The following is an 18,064-nucleotide window of genomic DNA, read 5'->3' on the forward strand; positions in this document are numbered from 1 at the left end:
CTCTCTTTAACCAAACACACCTGATTCGATGCATCACCTCGTCTGTGAAAGACCTCAGGTGGGTGCATCGTTCGTGGAAGAGTCCAAGACCCCAGGAGTGCGCATCAGGAAAAAAGTTCGCAATACACCACAGCATGGCATATCTCATTCCTTGTTCTGCTATTCGACACAATAAACGGCAATCCCCAAAAAGGGAAAGCACACCGTTCCTGGAGACACTGCAATACCAGGCCGATGCTTGGAGTGGACGGAGCAAGCCCTGGCTCCAGCTCCGTGATCTAAAAATCCATTTAATATGTAGTCCCCAGATGGGGGACGTATCAGATATTAAACTGATAAGAACAGATTTTTTTTTTTTTTTTATTAAACCAAAGCATTCATTCCATCAGAAAGTATAACCATCAATACAACACAATTCTTACTTTTCTCTTATACAATGTGGCTCTTCTTAGAAACAGGCTAAATAGACTGGTGTATAACTTAACCGCTACATTTTAAGAAACAGACAGAATAAACCTTTATTCATCAAAGCATTGTATATGTTCTTCAAAAGTGAAAATTCCATTACCCACAAAATAGACATTCCATGAAAAAAGAAAAATAAAACAGAAAAACAAACCCAAGCTAAAAAATTGCCCTTTTGCTTACCCCACTCCGACTTTTGGCAACCCCCCCCCACACTCTCTTCGTTTTTTCCTCCCCAAAACAGCATTTAAATGCTTTCACCTCAGTAACTATTTTACTCAACAGTCGCAAAAACACAGTCTCTGACGCCAAACGAGGTATTTGCTTTCTTAAACAATCAGTTCTCCATTCCCACAGTACATGTTTCCCTTCTGAAACCACCACCCAAATTACTCTTCTTTCTTCCTTTACAAAGCTTTCCAACCCTTCCCCATAGAGTACTAGGTTCTTTGTGATTTTCGGTCCCCCCCAACTTTCCCACCACGTAGTCACTAACTTCCAGAATGTAACTGCCCCCGGACAGGACCAGAAGGTATGCTCTACAGTTTCGTCCTGGCCACAGCCAACTGGGCACTTTGGCGACCTCCCTGAGCCATGTCTGTATAGCCGCTCCCTCACAGGCAGCCGACCCAGGGCTGCCAACCAATTTAAATCTTTACAAAACCCAGTCAAATAAGTAGGCTGCAACATGGCCCAACCCACTCTATATGGCGGGACAACTTTCTCTGCCCCTGCCACTAGCTCGTCCCTCAATCTACTGTACAGTTGCCTATGCTGAAGGATCAAAGATTGCTCCAAACACCATGATTTCCCCACTATGAAATCTGCCACCCTCTGATAATAGGCCGGCCTATTTGTTGACCATGGCATTGTTGCCCTCCATGAGCTAATAGATCGCAATGGAAAAGCCAGCCAAAACTGGGCCAAAATCCTTGCATTATGTGCTGCCTCTTGTGATGCTAATTGGGCAGAAGAGGAAAGAAAAAGTGCATCCATTTTTAAGGGGATACAAGGAACCCCCCCCCCCTCCTTCACATGGCAGTACATCTGTGTACTCGCCACCATTTCAGTACCATTATTCCAAAGAAAAGAAAAAAACAGCTTCTCCAACTTCCTACCATACAAAAAAGGTACCGGAAAAATATAGGCCGGATAATTCAAACTTGGGAGTAGGTCTGCCCTCACTACTTCCAGCCTACCCCACATCGAAAGCCCCCTTAAATTCCACCTAGCTATCTTTGTTTGCGCTGCTTTGAACCTAACCACCCAGTTCTCCCGAGCGCTATTCTTTCTGAAAAACCTGATCCCTAGGATCTTCAATCCCTCTGCACAAAAGTTATACCCACCTGGCACAACTGTTCTTTCTGCCCACTGGCCTGCAAACATTACAGAAGACTTACCCGCGTTTACACGCGTTCCTGAAGCCTCGCAAAAGCCTTTAATGATTTTGCATACTGTCTCAAAATCCAGATCTGAGGTTAGGAACAATGTCATATCGTCTGCATATGCAGACACCTTTGCACACGTACCCCTGCCTCCAGGTAAATGCATGCCTGTCAACAAATCAGCCACCCTCAAGGCTGCCATCAGGGGCTCTAGAGACAGAACATAAAGCAGAGGCGACAAAGGGCACCCCTGTCGAACCCCACCCAACTGCTCCACCCTCCCTGAATAATATCCATTTATCCCTATCCTGCTTGAAACCCTACTATACAACAGCTTTACCCATGACCTGAAGACTGGGCCAAACCCCATACGCACCAGGGTGGCCATTAAAAAAGCATGACTTACCCTGTCGAAAGCTTTCTCCTGGTCCAGGCTCAAAATCGCCAAAGGGAGCTGCCGCTGTTCCGCCCAGTACAGAATGTCTCTCACCAAAGCTAGGTTTAAAACGCCTGACCTACCAGGCACTCCGCAAGTTTGGTCTGGCTGCACTACCACCCCAATCACCTTCTTAAGCCGCTCTGTTATCACCTTGGCCAACACCTTGTAATCAGTTGTTAACAAGGTTATTGGCCTCCAGTTTGTTAACTCCTCCTTATGACCTTTCTTGTGTACCAATGTCACCAAACCCATTCTCATTGTCGATGGCAGCTCTCCTCTTTCTATACTTTCCTGATAGACACAGACTAGCTCGGGGCCTATCCAGGGCAAAACGGTCCTATAAAACTCCGCTGGGAGGCCGTCACACCCAGGAGCCGTGTCCCCTTTGAGTGAGGATATCGCATAGCTTACTTCCTGCAGTGACAAGGGGCCTTCCAATGCTTCCCTCTCCTCCTCTTCCAGAGTTTTCTCTAATGCATCCAAGTACTTGTCCCCAGAGCAACCTGTAGAACTTCTACAACTAAAAAGCTCCCTGTAAAAGCCCTCAACAACTCTCAACATCCCCTCTACAGTTGCTTCAATCCCTCCATCCTTCCTCAAACCCTCTATGAAACTCCGCTTTTGCCGGCTCCGCACGGTGGAGAAGAAAAACCTTGTTGGCCTTTCATCTAAAAGGCGCTTTTGTGCACCTGACCACAACAAAAATGACTTGGCTTCATTCCAGTAAAAATCCTTCATAACTCCCTGAAGGTACCTGGCCCTAGCCCACCCATCCGTTGTTCCCAATGCACCCTCTCCATATAGCAATTGCAATTCCTCAGACCACCTACCTACTTTAGCCCGCCTGCACCTCGCCTTCTCTCTACCCCAACCATGACAGAAAAAGGCCACACGTTCTTTAAAACCTTCCCACCACGCGGCATGAGTCTCAAACAGACTCCGCAGATTTTTCCACCCAGCCACTAAATTATAGAGAGCTACACAGAAGGTTCTGTCCTTTAGAAAGGAGGTGTTAAATCTCCACACACCCCTCCCTCTCTTCATGCCCCCGATCTCTGCCCACACCCCCACTAAACAGTGATCCGAGCACCACATTGGCATCTGTGTATAGTTGTGTAGCTTCACATGTGCTGGGAAGAATAAATAATCCAGCCTGGAAAACTCCTGCTTGCTACTTCGCCATGTATAGGTGGGCTCCTGACCTCCTGCTCCCCGGAAGGAGTCTTGCAAAGAAAACCCAGCAACCAAAAGTGCCAATTCTTTACCCGAATCATTATCAAGGGACATATTAAAATCCCCTCCTATAATTAGCAATCTATTTGTAAACAAGACTGGTGCCAAATTATCTAAAAAACCCTTCCTATCCCCCAACTTACTTGGTACATACACATTAACAAACCGAAAAGCCACCCCCCTCCACCTGGCATCCACCACTACCACTCTTCCTGGAATCACCACATTAGCAGACTCAATTATGAATTCCCAGGAATAAAATAAAATGCCCACCCCATCCGATCTTACATTCCCTACTCCCCAACATGAAGGCCCCACCTCCCACCCCGCAGAAAAAACAGATACATCTTCTTTTCCTTGTAAATGACATTCTTGTAAAAAACAAACATCAAAAGGCAACATCTTTAAAGCAAGATAAATTGAAGTCCTCCTCTGTAACATTTTAAGTCCCATTGCATTTAATGTTGCCACCCTTAAACAAACCATAAAAAAGCAAAAGAAACCTTGAGTCATTCTTCCAAAATTCACATACTCCCCTTACCCAAACTCTTCTTCCCTCTACCTTTCCCAACTGATACTTCCATCCATTCCTCCCCTTCTCCCCTCCCCCCTTCCTCTTCATCTCCTTTGCCCCCTTCCCCCATACTCTTACTCAGAATTGATTTAACCTTTCTCAAGACACCTTCGTTTTTCTTTTTCCCCTTTGCCCCTTCATCCTCTAAACACCTCCCCTCGATATCCATCTCACCTCCCTCTTCCCAGACTTGTCTGGTTCCCCGCTCTTGAGTCTGGAATTTGCTGCATTTCCGCTCTCTTTCTCCAGCCCCATCCTCAAAAGGCCTCCGTCGCCTTATACCTTGACCCATGTCAACGTTCAGCACGTCTTCTTGCTGCTGGCCCCCGCTGATTGATGTCTCTGCTACCTCCTGCTCTGTATCCTCATAGATCCCACAAAGTACCTCTGCCACGTCTATTTCAGACCACACTTGCGATGGTGCCATCTGATGTGCCTCTTCCTCACCTCCTCTTTGTTCTGGACCATCTCCTATTTCATCTGCTTGCTCCCTCAAGACTTTTCTGTGATTTAAACCTGAGCGCCCTGCCTTCTGGCCATCTCCTTCCTCTGATACATTCATCAGCAGCCTTTCAAAATCTGTTTGCAAGTCCGGTCCTTCTTTAAAGAGGCTGGCATAAGATCTCTGCCTCCTAGGGCACACTCTGTACAGATGATCTTTTCCCCCACATAGGCTGTAGGTCTTTGGCTCTGGACAGTCTGTGGCCATGTGCTCCATCGATCCACAAAAACGGAACCGCTGGCCAGCACAATCTGCCTTTACATGTCCACGAGCACCACACCTTCTACAATACATTGGCTGACCCGGATAGTGAAGAAATCCTCTGTTTGATCCTATGAAAAAGGATCCTGGAGGGTGGACAAGGCCTCCTGGCAATGCTGGATCTGCCCGCAGTTTCACCAAATATCTCCGTTTACCTGTCCAGATGCCAAACCGATCTTTCAGGTGCTCTCCCCCTTTCACTGTCTCGCAGTATCTGGCCCGAAAGGTTAAAACATCTCCATCCTCCACAAAAGGGTTATAAAGGTGAATTATCAAGGGCAAAAAGTCCTGTGCAAAGGCTGGATGCAGCTGAGTGAGTGAGTGAAGTGAGTGAAGTGACATTCAGCCAAGTACGGTGACCCATACTCAGAATTTGTGCTCTGCATTTAACCCATCCGAAATGCACACACACAGAGCAGTGAACACACACACACACACTGTGAGCACACACCCGGAGCAGTGGGCAGCCATTTATGCTGCGGCGCCCGGGGAGCAGTTGGGGGTTCGATGCCTTGCTCAAGGGCACCTAAGTCGTGGTATTGAAGGTGGAGAGAGAACTGTACATGCACTCCCCCCACCCACAATTCCTGCCGGCCCGGGACTCGAACTCACAACCTTTCGATTGGGAGTCCGACTCTCTAACCATTAGGCCACGACTTCCCGGAGCTGGAGGCCCTTCAAACGCTGATGATCTTTCTTCTTTTCCCAAGCCTCAAAAAACGCAGCACAATCTCTTAATTGAAAAAAGGTTAAATCCATAAATCCAGAAGATGAAAAATCTTGCAAACAAAAAACCAAAGAAGCTGGAACTCCAAAAATTTCCCTTAACAGTTCAGTCACCACGAAGTCACGTCCAAATCTCTTTTTCACCTCTGCGTCCGAATCCGCTTTGACTTGTAGCCTGACAGTGTTCTTCAGCCGCACCACCATGGTCGGCAAAGGTGTATCCTCTCTCGTTGCATCCATTTGGGTCGATCACACTTGATCTTAGCCAAAAGGCCGAGAAGCGATGCCGCTAAGACGCAGCGGGGAGGAAGTCGGACACGGCGATGCCCATCTCGGCTTTGGTAAGTCTGGGGGACCTAAAAACGCTGGGGGATGGTAGTACCCTCCCCTGTCTGCAACGTCACCGGGCCTCGTCACGCTCGGCCTGACGCTGGCACTGCAGCGACGGAAAGTATGGCATCGCTCGTAACTCCCAAACGGTTCGTCGCAGAGCCAAATGCCTTATGTCATGGGAATCCTTGGCTCGAGCCGAACCGGACGCAGGTCTCAGATTGGCTTGTCGCTCAGACGGAATTTTCGGGTATTTGGGATTTTGTCGAAAACCTTCTTTTGCAACCTAGCGCCAGGTATTTGGCCCAGTCCCACCCAAAGCATCACAGAAAGCTTCTCTGGAGTCTGCCTGTCAATAATCATCCCAAAAAAGTGGAAATTTCCATTCACCTTGGCGAGGGGACCTCAAAACGTGCTAAGGTTGCGTGTCCGAGATGGCTCGAATGGCTATAACTCCAGGAAGGAATGAGATCCCTTCACGCAAATCGGCACACCTGTGCAGGGGCTCAGTCAGAGGCCAGGCGAAAAAGGGCGCTGCAACAGGCCACTCGGTGGCGCTGTAAGCGACAACAAAATTAATACCAATTGAAAAAGGACAACCAAACAACATGGAGACAGCTACAGCTAGGCTGCAGTCAGTCCGATCGACTTTCAAGGTAAGGTCTGTGCTATATTCGAACTGAACCACCCACCAGGGTCCGATTTTTCAAGAGCGTAACTGACTTTGTTTCACAGGCGCACAACACATACCTCGCATGTGACAGAACTCCCCATTCTGAAACGCAAAAAAAAAATAACCTGGAAAAAACCTCTTCTGCTTTGTTTCACCAACAATTTCAGGGGAGAGCGCGAACGCAGTCCCCCACTACCATAAATTATGCAGCTCTAGATTCCCGCATTTGGGGAATTCGCAGGGGTCAGCATGGCCGGAGTGCAATGGGCAAGCCTCGCCCTGGGTGAACCGCCTTCTTGATCCTGGTGTCTCCCCTGCCAGGTAAGTATGAAGTCCCAGGCGGTCAGCCAGAGGTATGATTTGCGTCTCTACCGTCCACACCAACGGTTAGCCCCCCTCCAGGAAAGGAAGGACCGGTGCCTTCCGTTTCTGGCCTGGAAACTGCCAAGCTCATGGGCCGGTGCTTCCCAATGCCGGTTTTAGATGACTCTCTTTAACCAAACACACCTGATTCGATGCATCACCTCGTCTGCGAAAGACCTCAGGTGGGTGCATCGTTTGTGGAAGAGTCCAAGACCCCAGGAGGGCGCATCAGGAAAAAAGTTCGCAATACACCACAGCATCTGCAATGGCAGATCTCATTCCTTGTTCTGCTATTCGACACAATAAACGGCAATCCCCAAAAAGGGAAAGCACACCGTTCCTGGAGACACTGCAATACCAGGCCGATGCTTGGAGTGGACGGAGCAAGCCCCGGCTCCAGCTCCGTGATCTAAAAATCCATTTAATATGTAGTCCCCAGATGGGGGACGTATCAGATATTAAACTGATAAGAACAGATTTTTTTCTTTCGAAAAAGTTTTATTGTCACCATTTACATTTTTCCCATTTGCATTTTTACTTTCACACACATTTTTCTTTTCAAGCAAACATTAAAACAAGCCATATAATATATAATAAATACACATGGTAAAATGAAAGAAACAATCATTGTTAAGAAGCATTTGATTAAAACCACAGTGCTTTGCTTGTTTTTAAAAGTCCATATTTGAGGTGTGTTTAAAAAGTGCGGTCGGTTTCAAAAGTAAAATACAAATTAAAAAAAGCAAACAAGCCTCATATGTATGTTAATTAACCAATAATTTCATTGATAAAACACAATAAAAACACCAATAAAAAATCATTTGTTGTGCAAGACCGGGGTTGAGTCCTTATCAAGTCGGTCTTCACCCCACTCTCCAGAACAGGGACATGAGATGCTACTTTACGGGCTCAGGGGAGATTCCCTCTCCTCCGGCCCGCTGGCCCGCTGTTCCCGTAGCCAGAATGGTGAGGGTGCATCTACGGGCAGCCAGGGTCGGTGCCTGCCGGGACCCTCTCTGTGCGACCCTGGCCCCCCCGTCCGAATATCGTCGTCCGGTACCCCTGCAGCATTGATGTTACCTTTAGCTCGAATGCATGGAGGGTTACCGTAACGCGCTTCCCCACCAGCAGGTTTCTGGTGGCCCAGATGGCATCCTTGATGACGTTGAGGGTGAGCCAGAGCGAGGTAAATTTCTGTGCCGTCAAGTCCTTCAAGCCCCGGCCCACCCCAAGGATGGCGAGCTGGTACCCGAACTGGGCCCCACCTGCTGGTAGGCCAGGTAAATACAGGGGGCCGGTCTTGGTCGGTGCTTCCCAATGCCGGTTTTAGATGACTCTCTTTAACCAAACACACCTGATTCGATGCATCACCTCGTCTGCGAAAGACCTCAGGTGGGTGCATCGTTTGTGGAAGAGTCCAAGACCCCAGGAGGGCGCATCAGGAAAAAAGTTCGCAATACACCACAGCATCTGCAATGGCAGATCTCATTCCTTGTTCTGCTATTCGACACAATAAACGGCAATCCCCAAAAAGGGAAAGCACACCGTTCCTGGAGACACTGCAATACCAGGCCGATGCTTGGAGTGGACGGAGCAAGCCCCGGCTCCAGCTCCGTGATCTAAAAATCCATTTAATATGTAGTCCCCAGATGGGGGACGTATCAGATATTAAACTGATAAGAACAGATTTTTTTCTTTCGAAAAAGTTTTATTGTCACCATTTACATTTTTCCCATTTGCATTTTTACAAGGATGGCGAGCTGGTACCCGAACTGGGCCCCACCTGCTGGTAGGCCAGGTAAATACAGGGGGCCGGTCTTGGCCCACAGGTCCCGCGCAGTGCTGCACTCCCAGAGCAGGTGGTGGACGGTCTCCGGGGAATTGCAGCCGGACTAAGGGCAGATGGAGTTTTTGGCCATGCCTCTGGAGTGCATAACCGCCCTGACCGGGAGGATCTCATGAGCCACCATCCACGATAAGTCCTTGTGCCTGTTCTGGAGAGCAGGGTGAGCCGCATTCCGCCAAACTTGTTTGGCCTCACTTAGTGTGAGGCCCGGAACTGGACTCACCGGTTCCCGGTCCTGCACAACAGAAATGAGAGACTTGTGTTTGGTTAAAATGGTGACATCTTCACTCTCTAAAAGGTATTTCTTTAAAAACTTTTTTATGAAACTACTCTTTAGGCAAGTTAAAAGACATTGGGGTTTTCAAATCTACTGGTAAAATTTTCAAAGTTCTTAGGTAAGACCCCTTCCAAAATCGCGCCATTGCAGCCGTCTTGTTTTCTTTGGATGGGGTCATGGCATAACTGATGTGCAGGGCGTTGAAGCGGCTGCCTAAAAACAGGTGGGGGTCTGGGAGGCCTTTTCCACCGTTCTCTGGCCTTTTCTTGACGGTCTCCCTCTTCAGGCGCTCCCACTTGGACCCCCACAGGAAGTAAAACACCGCCCTCTCCAGTTTCACCTGGAACCGCCGAGGGGGCTAAAAACAGAACAGACAAGTAAAATCAGAGGTAAAATCACAGATTTAAAAATTAAAATTTTACCTTCAATCGTCAACTGTCTTAGTCCCCAAACCCTAGTCTTTTCCTAACTTTCCCTAGCAAGTCAGTCCAGTTTTCCCGTCCTCCACCCCCCAAATTTAACACCTAAAATTTTAAAATCATTGTCTTTAAAAACCAAATCAAGTCCTCCTGTGTCCACGTCCCCCCACGGCCCGAAGAGCTGGGCCTCAGACTTGTTTCTATTGAGTTTGGCGCCCGAGGCCCGACGGTACCAGTCAGTCAAGTCCAGTGCTCTGCGTATAGATAAAATGTCCGTGGTTAAAAGAGTTACATCGTCCATGTATAAGGCACAAGTCGCTGTCAGTCCACCCGTCCCAGGAACGTCCAGTCCTTTGATCCATTTATCCTTTCTCAAGATCTGTGCCAGTGGCTCGATACAAGCCACATACAGGAGAGGAGATAAAGGACATCCCTGACGGACACCACTGTGTATGTTCACAGTTTTGGAAAGATGCCCGTTTACAAGGAATTTGCTGACTAGTCCCTTGTACAGCAGTCCCACCCAGGCTACAAACCTCTTTGGAAAACCCATTTTTTGCAGTACCTGAAAAAGGTACTGGTGCGAGACTCGGTCAAATGCTTTTTCAAAGTCTAAATTTAGGACTACTAGCCGAATATTTCTGTCTCTCGCATAACAGATGGCGTCTCTGATCAGCACTAGGCTGTCTGTTATCTTTCTTCCGGGCACAGAACAAGCTTGATCCGGGTGAATCACGTCCTCTAAAGCCGTTGACATGCGTGTTGCTAAAATTTTGCTAAAACGCTTATAATCAAAATTTAAAAATGTTATGGGTCTCCAGTTTTTTAAGTCAGTCCGGTCACCTTTTTTGTGAAGTAAAGAAACTATCCCTATTCTAAAACTGTCTGGAAGTCTGTCGAGGGTCTCAAACTCTTTAAAAACTGTCAAAAGCTCTTGTCCTAAAATGTCCCAAAATGTTAGATAAAACTCTAGGGGAAGTCCATCGACTCCTGGGGACTTCCCCTTCTTAAAACCTCCAAGAGCTTTTTGGATATCTAAGATGTTAAAATCTTGAGTTAAAATCTCATTTTGACAGTCAACCCTTTCCTCAATAAAATTTAAAACTTCTTTTGCAGTGTCAAAGTGTACCTTTTTAAAACTATATAATGCCCCATAAAATTTTTCCACATCCTCTAAAATCTCTTTTGTTGTGTTAACCTCCCTATCCCCTGTTTTAACCCTGGTTAACCCCCCACCCCTTGTTATTATTTTCTTAAAAAAATATCTGGTACACTTTTCGCCTTCTTCTATTTCTCTCTCTTTACTTCTTAAAAGGACCCCTTTACTTTCTATATTGGCTAAAACTGACATTTCTTTTTTTACTTCCTGAATTTCGTCGTTAAAATCAAAACCATTATTTAAAAGATTAAAATACATTTGTAGTCTTTTCTGCAACCCCAACATGCGTTTCTTTTCCCTACTCTTCTTTTCTTTCCCTATCTTTCTAAAAAACTGTCTCGTCCGGTCCTTTACCATCTCCCACCACTGTGCACGTGTATCGTAAAAGTCTTGGAGGGTCTGCCATTGGCTGAACTGTTCCCTATATTCTAAAACTATATCCTTGTCTTCCAACAGGGAACAGTTCAGCTTCCACAGCCCTCCCCCTACTGTCACACCCATGGGCAGTGAAAGGGTGCAAGACAGCATCATGTGATCAGAGAAAAAGAGGGGGGTTAATGTAGCATCGGTCGGCGGGCAGTCCCTTGTAAAAACGTAGTCGATTCGAGAGGCTTTGGTACCATCACCACTGAACCAAGTGAAGCCCTCCTCTCTTTGATGCAAAATTTTAAAACAGTCGAATAAATTAAAATCTCTGACTAAACCCTGCAATAAAACCGATGTTTTGTCCACTCTAAAATCCTCCCCTACCCTTTTCCTGTCTGTTTTGGATAAAACACAATTAAAATCCCCTGCTACCATTAGGTGGGCCCTCCAAGAGGCGATCGCAGTCTCAACCATCCGACAAGATACGTGATCTTAGCCAAAAGGCCGAGAAGCGATGCCGCTAAGACGCAGCGGGGAGGAAGTCGGACACGGCGATGCCCATCTCGGCTTTGGTAAGTCTGGGGGACCTAAAAACGCTGGGGGATGGTAGTACCCTCCCCTGTCTGCAACGACACCGGGCCTCGTCACACTCGGCCTGACGCTGGCACTGCAGCGACGGAAAGTATGGCATCGCTCGTAACTCCCAAACGGTTCGTCGCAGAGCCACGTGCCTTATGTCATGGGAATCCTTGGCTCGAGCCGAACCAGTCGCAGGTCTCAGATTGGCTCGTCGCTCTGACGGAATTTTCGGGTATTTGGGATTTTGTCGAAAACCTTCTTTTGCAACCTAGCGCCAGGTATTTGGCCCAGTCCCACCCAAAGCAGCACAGAAAGCTTCTCTGGAGTCTGCCTGTCAATAATCATCCCAAAAAAGTGGAAATTTCCATTCACTTTGGCGAGGGGACCTCAAAACGTGCAAAGGTGGCGTGTCCGAGATGGCTCGAATGGCTATAACTCCAGGAAGGAATGAGATCCCTTCACCCAAATCGGCACACCTGTGTAGGGGATCAGTCAGAGGCCAGGTGAAAAAGGGCGCTGCAACAGGCCACTCGGTGGCGCTGTAAGCGACAACAAAATTAATACCAATTGAAAAAGGACAACCAAACAACATGGAGACAGCTACAACTAGGCTGCAGTCAGTCCGATCGACTTTCAAAGTAAGGTCTGTGCTATATTCGAACTGAACCACCCACCAGGGTCCGATTTTTCAAGAGCGTAACTGACTTTGTTTCACGGGCGCACAACACATACCTCGCATGTGACAGAACTCCCCATTCTGAAACGCAAAAAAAAAAAAAACCTGGAAAAAAAACTCTTCTGCTTTGTTTCACCAACAATTTCAGAGGAGAGCGCGAACGCAGTCCCCCACTACCATAAATTATGCAGCTCTAGATTCCCGCATTTGGGGAATTCGCAGGGGTCAGCATGGCCGGAGTGCAATGGGTAAGCCTCGCCCTGGGTGAACCGCCTTCTTGATCATGGTGTCTCCCCTGCCAGGTAAGTATGAAGTCCCAGGCGGTCAGCCAGAGGTATGATTTGCGTCTCTACCGTCCACACCAACGGTTAGCCCCCCTCCAGGAAAGGAAGGACGGGTGCCTTCCGTTTCTGGCCTGGAAACTGCCAAGCTCATGGGCCGGTGCTTCCCAATGCCGGTTTTAGATGACTTTCTTTAACCAAACACACCTGATTCGATGCATCACCTCGTCTGTGAAAGACCTCAGGTGGGTGCATCGTTCGTGGAAGAGTCCAAGATCCCAGGAGGGCGCATCAGCAAAAAAGTTCCCAATACACCACAGCATCTGCAATGGCAGATCTCATTCCTTGTTCTGCTATTCGACACAATAAACGGCAATCCCCAAAAATGGAAAGCACACCGTTCCTGGAGACACTGCAATACCAGGCCGATGCTTGGAGTGGACGGAGCAAGCCCCGGCTCCAGCTCCGTGATCTAAAAATCCATTTAATATGTAGTCCCCAGATGGTTATAGGACGCCAGTTTTTTAGGTCGGTCTTGTCATCTTTTTTGTGTAGTAGGGTCATTATTCCTATCCTAAAACTGTCAGGGAGCTGGTCGATCTTTTCAAAGTCATTAAAAACCGCCAGTAAGTCTTGTCTTAAAATGTCCCAAAAGGTCAAATAAAATTCAAGAGGGAGTCCATCAACTCCAGGAATTTTTCCTTTTTTGAATTTTTTAACACTTTTGTCTATCTCAAAAAGTCTTTTGTCAGACTGGTATTTTCTTTTACTGTTTTCTCTATGCTTGTTAAAATTTCACTTAAAATACTATTGTCACTTGCCTTTTCTTCATAGAGTTCTTCATAAAAGCTTTCTACTACTGATAAAATACCCTTTGTCGGTCACTGTTTCTCCTTCTTTATTTCTCAGTTTAAATATTGCTCTACCTCCGTCCATGACTTTCTAGGGAAAGTTAGGAAAAGACTAGGGTTTTGGGGACTAAGACAGTTGACGATTGAAGGTAAAATTTTAATTTTTAAATCTGTGATTTTACCTCTGATTTTACTTGTCTGTTCTGTTTTTAGCCCCCCTCGGCGGTTCCAGGTGAAACTGGAGAGGGCGGTGTTTTACTTCCTGTGGGGGTCCAAGTGGGAGCGCCTGAAGAGGGAGACCGTCAAGAAAAGGCCAGAGAACGGTGGAAAAGGCCTCCCAGACCCCCACCTGTTTTTAGGCAGCCGCTTCACCGCCCTGCACATCAGTTATGCCATGACCCCATCCAAAGAAAACAAGACGGCTGCAATGGCGCGATTTTGGATGGGGTCTTACCTAAGAACTTTGAAAATTTCACCAGTAGATTTGAAAACCCCAGTGTCTTTTAACTTGCCTAAAGAGTACAGTTTTATAAAAAAGTTTTTAAAGAAATACCTTTTAGAGAGTGAAGATGTCACCATTTTAACCAAACACAAGTCTCTCATTTCTGTTGTGCAGGACCGGGAACTGGTGAGTCCAGTTCCGGGCCTCACACTAAGTGAGGCCAAACAAGTTTGGCGGAATGCGGCTCACCCTGCTCTCCAGAACAGGCACAAGGACTTATCGTGGATGGTGGCTCATGAGATCCTCCCGGTCAGGGCGGTTATGCACTCCAGAGGCATGGCCAAAAACTCCATCTGCCCTCGGTCCGGCTGCAATTCCCCGGAGACCGTCCACTACCTGCTCTGGGAGTGCAGCACTGCGCGGGACCTGTGGGCCAAGACCGGCCCCCTGTATTTCCCGTGCCTACCAGCAGGTGGGGCCCAGTTCGGGTACCAGCTCGCCATCCTTGGGCGCAGAAATTTACCTCGCTCTGGCTCACCCTCAACGTCATCAAGGCATCGTATCAGGTGTGTTTGGTTAAAGAGAGTCATCTAAATCCGGCGTTGGGAAGCACCGGCCCATGAGCTTGGCAGTTTCCAGGCCAGTAACGGAAGGCACCCGTCCTTCCTTTCTTGGAGGGGGGCTAACCGCTGGTGTGGACGGTAGAGACGCAAATCGTACCTCTGGCTGACCGCCTGGGCCTTCATACTTACCTGGCAGGGGAGACACCATGATCAAGAAGGCGGTTCACCCAGGGCGAGGCTTGCCCATTGCACTCCGGCCATGCTGACCCTTGCGAATTCCCCAAATGCGGGAATCTCGACTGCATAATTTATGGTAGTGGGGGACTGCGTTCGCGCTCTCCCCTGAAATTGTTGGTGAAACAAAGCAGGTTTTTTTTTTTTTTTGCGTTTCAGAATGGGGAGTTATGTCACATGCGAGGTATGTGTTGTGCGCCTGTGAAACAAAGTCAGTTACGCTCTTGAAAAATCAGACCATGGTGGGTGGTTCAGTTCGAATATAGCACAGACCTTACTTTGAAAGTCGATTGGACTGACTGCAGCCTAGCTGTAGCTGTCTCCATGTTGTTTGGTTGTCCTTTTTCAATTGGTATTAATTTTGTTGTCGCTTACAGCGCCACCGAGTGGCCTGTCACAGCGCCCTTTTTCACCTTGCTTCTGACTGAGCCCCTGCACAGGTGTGCCGATTTGGGTGAAGGGATCTCATTCCTTCCTGGACTTATAGCCATTCGAGCCATCTCGGACAAGCCACCTTAGCACGTTTTGAGGTCCCTCGCCAAGGTGAATGGAAATTTCCACTTTTTTGGGATGATTATTGACAGGCAGACTCCAGAGAAGCTTTCTGTGCTGCTTTGGGTGGGACTGTGCCAAATACTTGGCGCTAGGTTGCAAAAGAAGGTTTTCGACAAAATCCCAAATACCCGAAAATTCCATCAGAGCGACGAGCCAATCTGAGTCTGAGTGTGAACCTGCATCTGGTTCGGCTCGAGCCAAGGATTCCCATGACATAAGGCACGTGGCTCTGCGACGAACCGTTTGGGAGTTACGAGCGATGCCGTACTTTCCGTCGCTGCAGTGCCAGCGTCAGGCCGAGCGTGACGAGGCCCGGTGACGTTTTTAGGTCCCCCAGACTTACCAAAGCCGAGATGGGCATCGCCGTGTCCGGCTTCCTCCCCGCTGCGTCTTAGCGGCATCGCTTCTCGGCCTTTTGGCTAAGATCAAGTGGTTGGGATTTGATCTTTTGAGAGAGAAGTATGGCGGGTTCATCTGCGCCCTCAGTTCCTAGAGCTGGACTGAGAAACACATTGCGATTCCAGTCGAAGGATGCATCAATGTATATGATGGAGAGAGAAGTCTTTGCACGTGTTGTTCTTTTGGAAAAGATGGATTTGAGAGTGGAAGGCGTCTACTGTTTGTAGACCAACAGACAAGAAAAGTGCTTTGATGTGACTGTGAGTACTGGGCAGCTGTGCAAATCAGTGATGGAGAAGTTTGAGAAGAGTGAGAAGGTAGGCCTTTTGGGGCGTTCGAAGCTGATAAGCCTAGACAGACCAAATTTCAGAGTCATTACCCTGCACATGTATAACCCATATGTCACGGATGAGACCTTAATTGCGTTCCTTGCAAGATATGCTGAAGTTCTTACACCTGCTCGTTATGTGAGAGATGGTTTGGGATTATAGACCGGGAAGAGGCAATTCCAGGTTCTTTTAAGAACTGAATAGAGTGGAGTTGAGGGGTTGATGCATTCACCTGCACAGTTCAACATCGGAGCAGACAAAGGTTATCTGTTCTACTCCAGACAGCCTCCTTTTTGTAGGAGGTGTAGACGTTATGGACATAATGATGGTGGCTGTGAAGAGCAAAGGTGTCTGCGGTGTGCCCAGCTGGGACACACAGTAAAGGAGTGCAGTGCTGCCAAGACTTGTCACAGCTGTGGCTCGTCAGACCACTTGATGAAGGAATGCAAAGATGGCCGAAAGCAGAACAGGGAGGGTGTGAGAGAGGACAAATATGTGATGGACGGACTGTTGGGGGAAGATAGCAAAAAGAGGATCCTCGATCAACAGGTGGTGGTGGAGGAAACGTCTGAGGCAAGGAAGGAGGTGGGAGCAAGTAGTATGGAGAGATGCAAAGAGATAAAGGAAGTGGAAGATGTAATGGCGGCATTCTTGGAAGCGTTGAGTGGGGAGCAGTTTAAAACCCCCAAGCAGCATGGGGACAATGTAGAAGAGGAGATGGAAGTTGAGAAGGGGAATGTCTCAGCTAATGCAAGAGGAGAAGAAAACCAACTGGTTAGAAAAGGAGGAACGAGGAAGGGGAGGCCAAGGAAGAAGAGGAAGCCTGAGACTGTTCTAAAGTTGAGGTTTTCAACTAAAGGGTGAAGTTAAAGTTGAGGAATCATCATCTACAGACAGTCAAGATGGGCTTGAGATGGACAATGCAAGGCCCTTATTTCAACTGTCAGAGGAAATGGACATTAGGGGGCATGAAGAGCAAGAAGAGGAGTCGTCGGGTGGTACAGCAACACCTGTGAGCTGGGCAGATTTAGTGGTGAGTGAGGCTGAGGCCACAAGCCTGGAAGGACAAGGAACAGAGGGGACATTAAAGAGCGAATAAGGGTGTCTACTGAGGAACTGACTGTGGGGACTATTAATGTTAGGGGTATAAGAGATCCAGTTAAACGAAGAGCAGTGTTTTCTTTTTTGCATACTTGTAAATGTAATATTTATTTTTTGCAAGAAGTTAATTTAAAAGGTATTCAGGATGTAAAGGAATTTAGTGAAGAGTGGGGCAGGGGAGGTGCAGTGTGGAGTGTGGGTGGGGTTTTTTCTTCAGGGGTGGGGATATTGTTTTGGGACCGGGAAATAGAAGTTGAGAATCATTTTACAGTTTCACAAGGAAGGGTGGTTGGGGCAGATGTAAAGTGGAGAGGGGGGGGATATCGATTACTTTCAGTGTATGCTCCTCAGACAGCTGAGGAGAGGAAAGGGATTTTTGATTTATTGCTAACGGTTTGTGCAACTAATAGACAAATTATAATGGGGGGGGATTTCAACATGCAGGTAGGGGATAAAGGGGATAGTAGTCAGCAGGTGCTTGAAGGGATCCTGCAAGGGCATGATTTGGTGGATGGAGGGCAGAGGGTCCACCCCAAAGCATGTATGAGAACATGGAGGAATTCTAGAGGGGTGGAGAAAAGGTTGGATTATGTTTTCTTTTCAAGGAATATTGTCTTGGAGAAGGGGGGGTGAAGCCTGTTTTCTTTTCTGATCATGAAATGGTCTGGTTTGTGATTAAGGGGAATACAGTTAAATTCGGTATGGGGTATTGGAGGATGAATGTAGAGGTATTGAGGGAGAAAGAATTTTGTGAAGAGTATGCAGTGTATTTTGGGGGGTTGGAGGAGTTAAAATGTATGAATAGTGATGTATTGGGTTGGTGGGAAATGGTTAAGGAGCGCTCAAAGGCATGGATAATTAGATATTGTAAAAGACGAACTGGGAACTTTTGGAGACAAGCAAGAGATTTACAGAGGAAGTTAGAGTTGAAGTTTGAAGAGTATAATGTAGGGGGCTCATTTGATTGGGTGACCATTAATGCACTCAAGAGACAGTTAAGGGGGATTTATGAGGATCAAGCCAAAAAGTTTCTGTT

General features: G+C 47.5%; 1 long non-coding RNA gene, 4 other non-coding genes and 3 pseudogenes across 5 annotated transcripts in view; 1 reads left to right on the forward strand and 7 right to left on the reverse strand.

Moving 5' to 3' along the window:
• Nucleotides 1–18,064, reverse strand: part of LOC132134601 (uncharacterized) — a 78,521-nt gene that overhangs the window by 4,255 nt on the left and 56,202 nt on the right. The gene's annotated exons all lie outside the window — the stretch shown is intronic.
• Nucleotides 194–378, reverse strand: LOC132134717 (U2 spliceosomal RNA). Its single transcript, XR_009429729.1, has one exon. It is a non-coding gene; the product is annotated as a U2 spliceosomal RNA (small nuclear RNA).
• LOC132134654 (U1 spliceosomal RNA) lies at nt 6,753–6,917 on the reverse strand. Its single transcript, XR_009429709.1, has one exon. It is a non-coding gene; the product is annotated as a U1 spliceosomal RNA (small nuclear RNA).
• LOC132134673 (U2 spliceosomal RNA) lies at nt 7,276–7,451 on the reverse strand (annotated as a pseudogene).
• LOC132134674 (U2 spliceosomal RNA) lies at nt 8,486–8,661 on the reverse strand (annotated as a pseudogene).
• Nucleotides 12,419–12,583, reverse strand: LOC132134655 (U1 spliceosomal RNA). The gene has a single exon (XR_009429710.1). It is a non-coding gene; the product is annotated as a U1 spliceosomal RNA (small nuclear RNA).
• LOC132134738 (U2 spliceosomal RNA) lies at nt 12,942–13,064 on the reverse strand (annotated as a pseudogene).
• Nucleotides 14,592–14,755, forward strand: LOC132134757 (U1 spliceosomal RNA). The gene has a single exon (XR_009429751.1). It is a non-coding gene; the product is annotated as a U1 spliceosomal RNA (small nuclear RNA).

The sequence above is a fragment of the Carassius carassius genome, unplaced genomic scaffold (assembly GCF_963082965.1).
Source record: "Carassius carassius unplaced genomic scaffold, fCarCar2.1 SCAFFOLD_61, whole genome shotgun sequence".
NCBI classification, from domain to species: domain Eukaryota; kingdom Metazoa; phylum Chordata; class Actinopteri; order Cypriniformes; family Cyprinidae; genus Carassius; species Carassius carassius.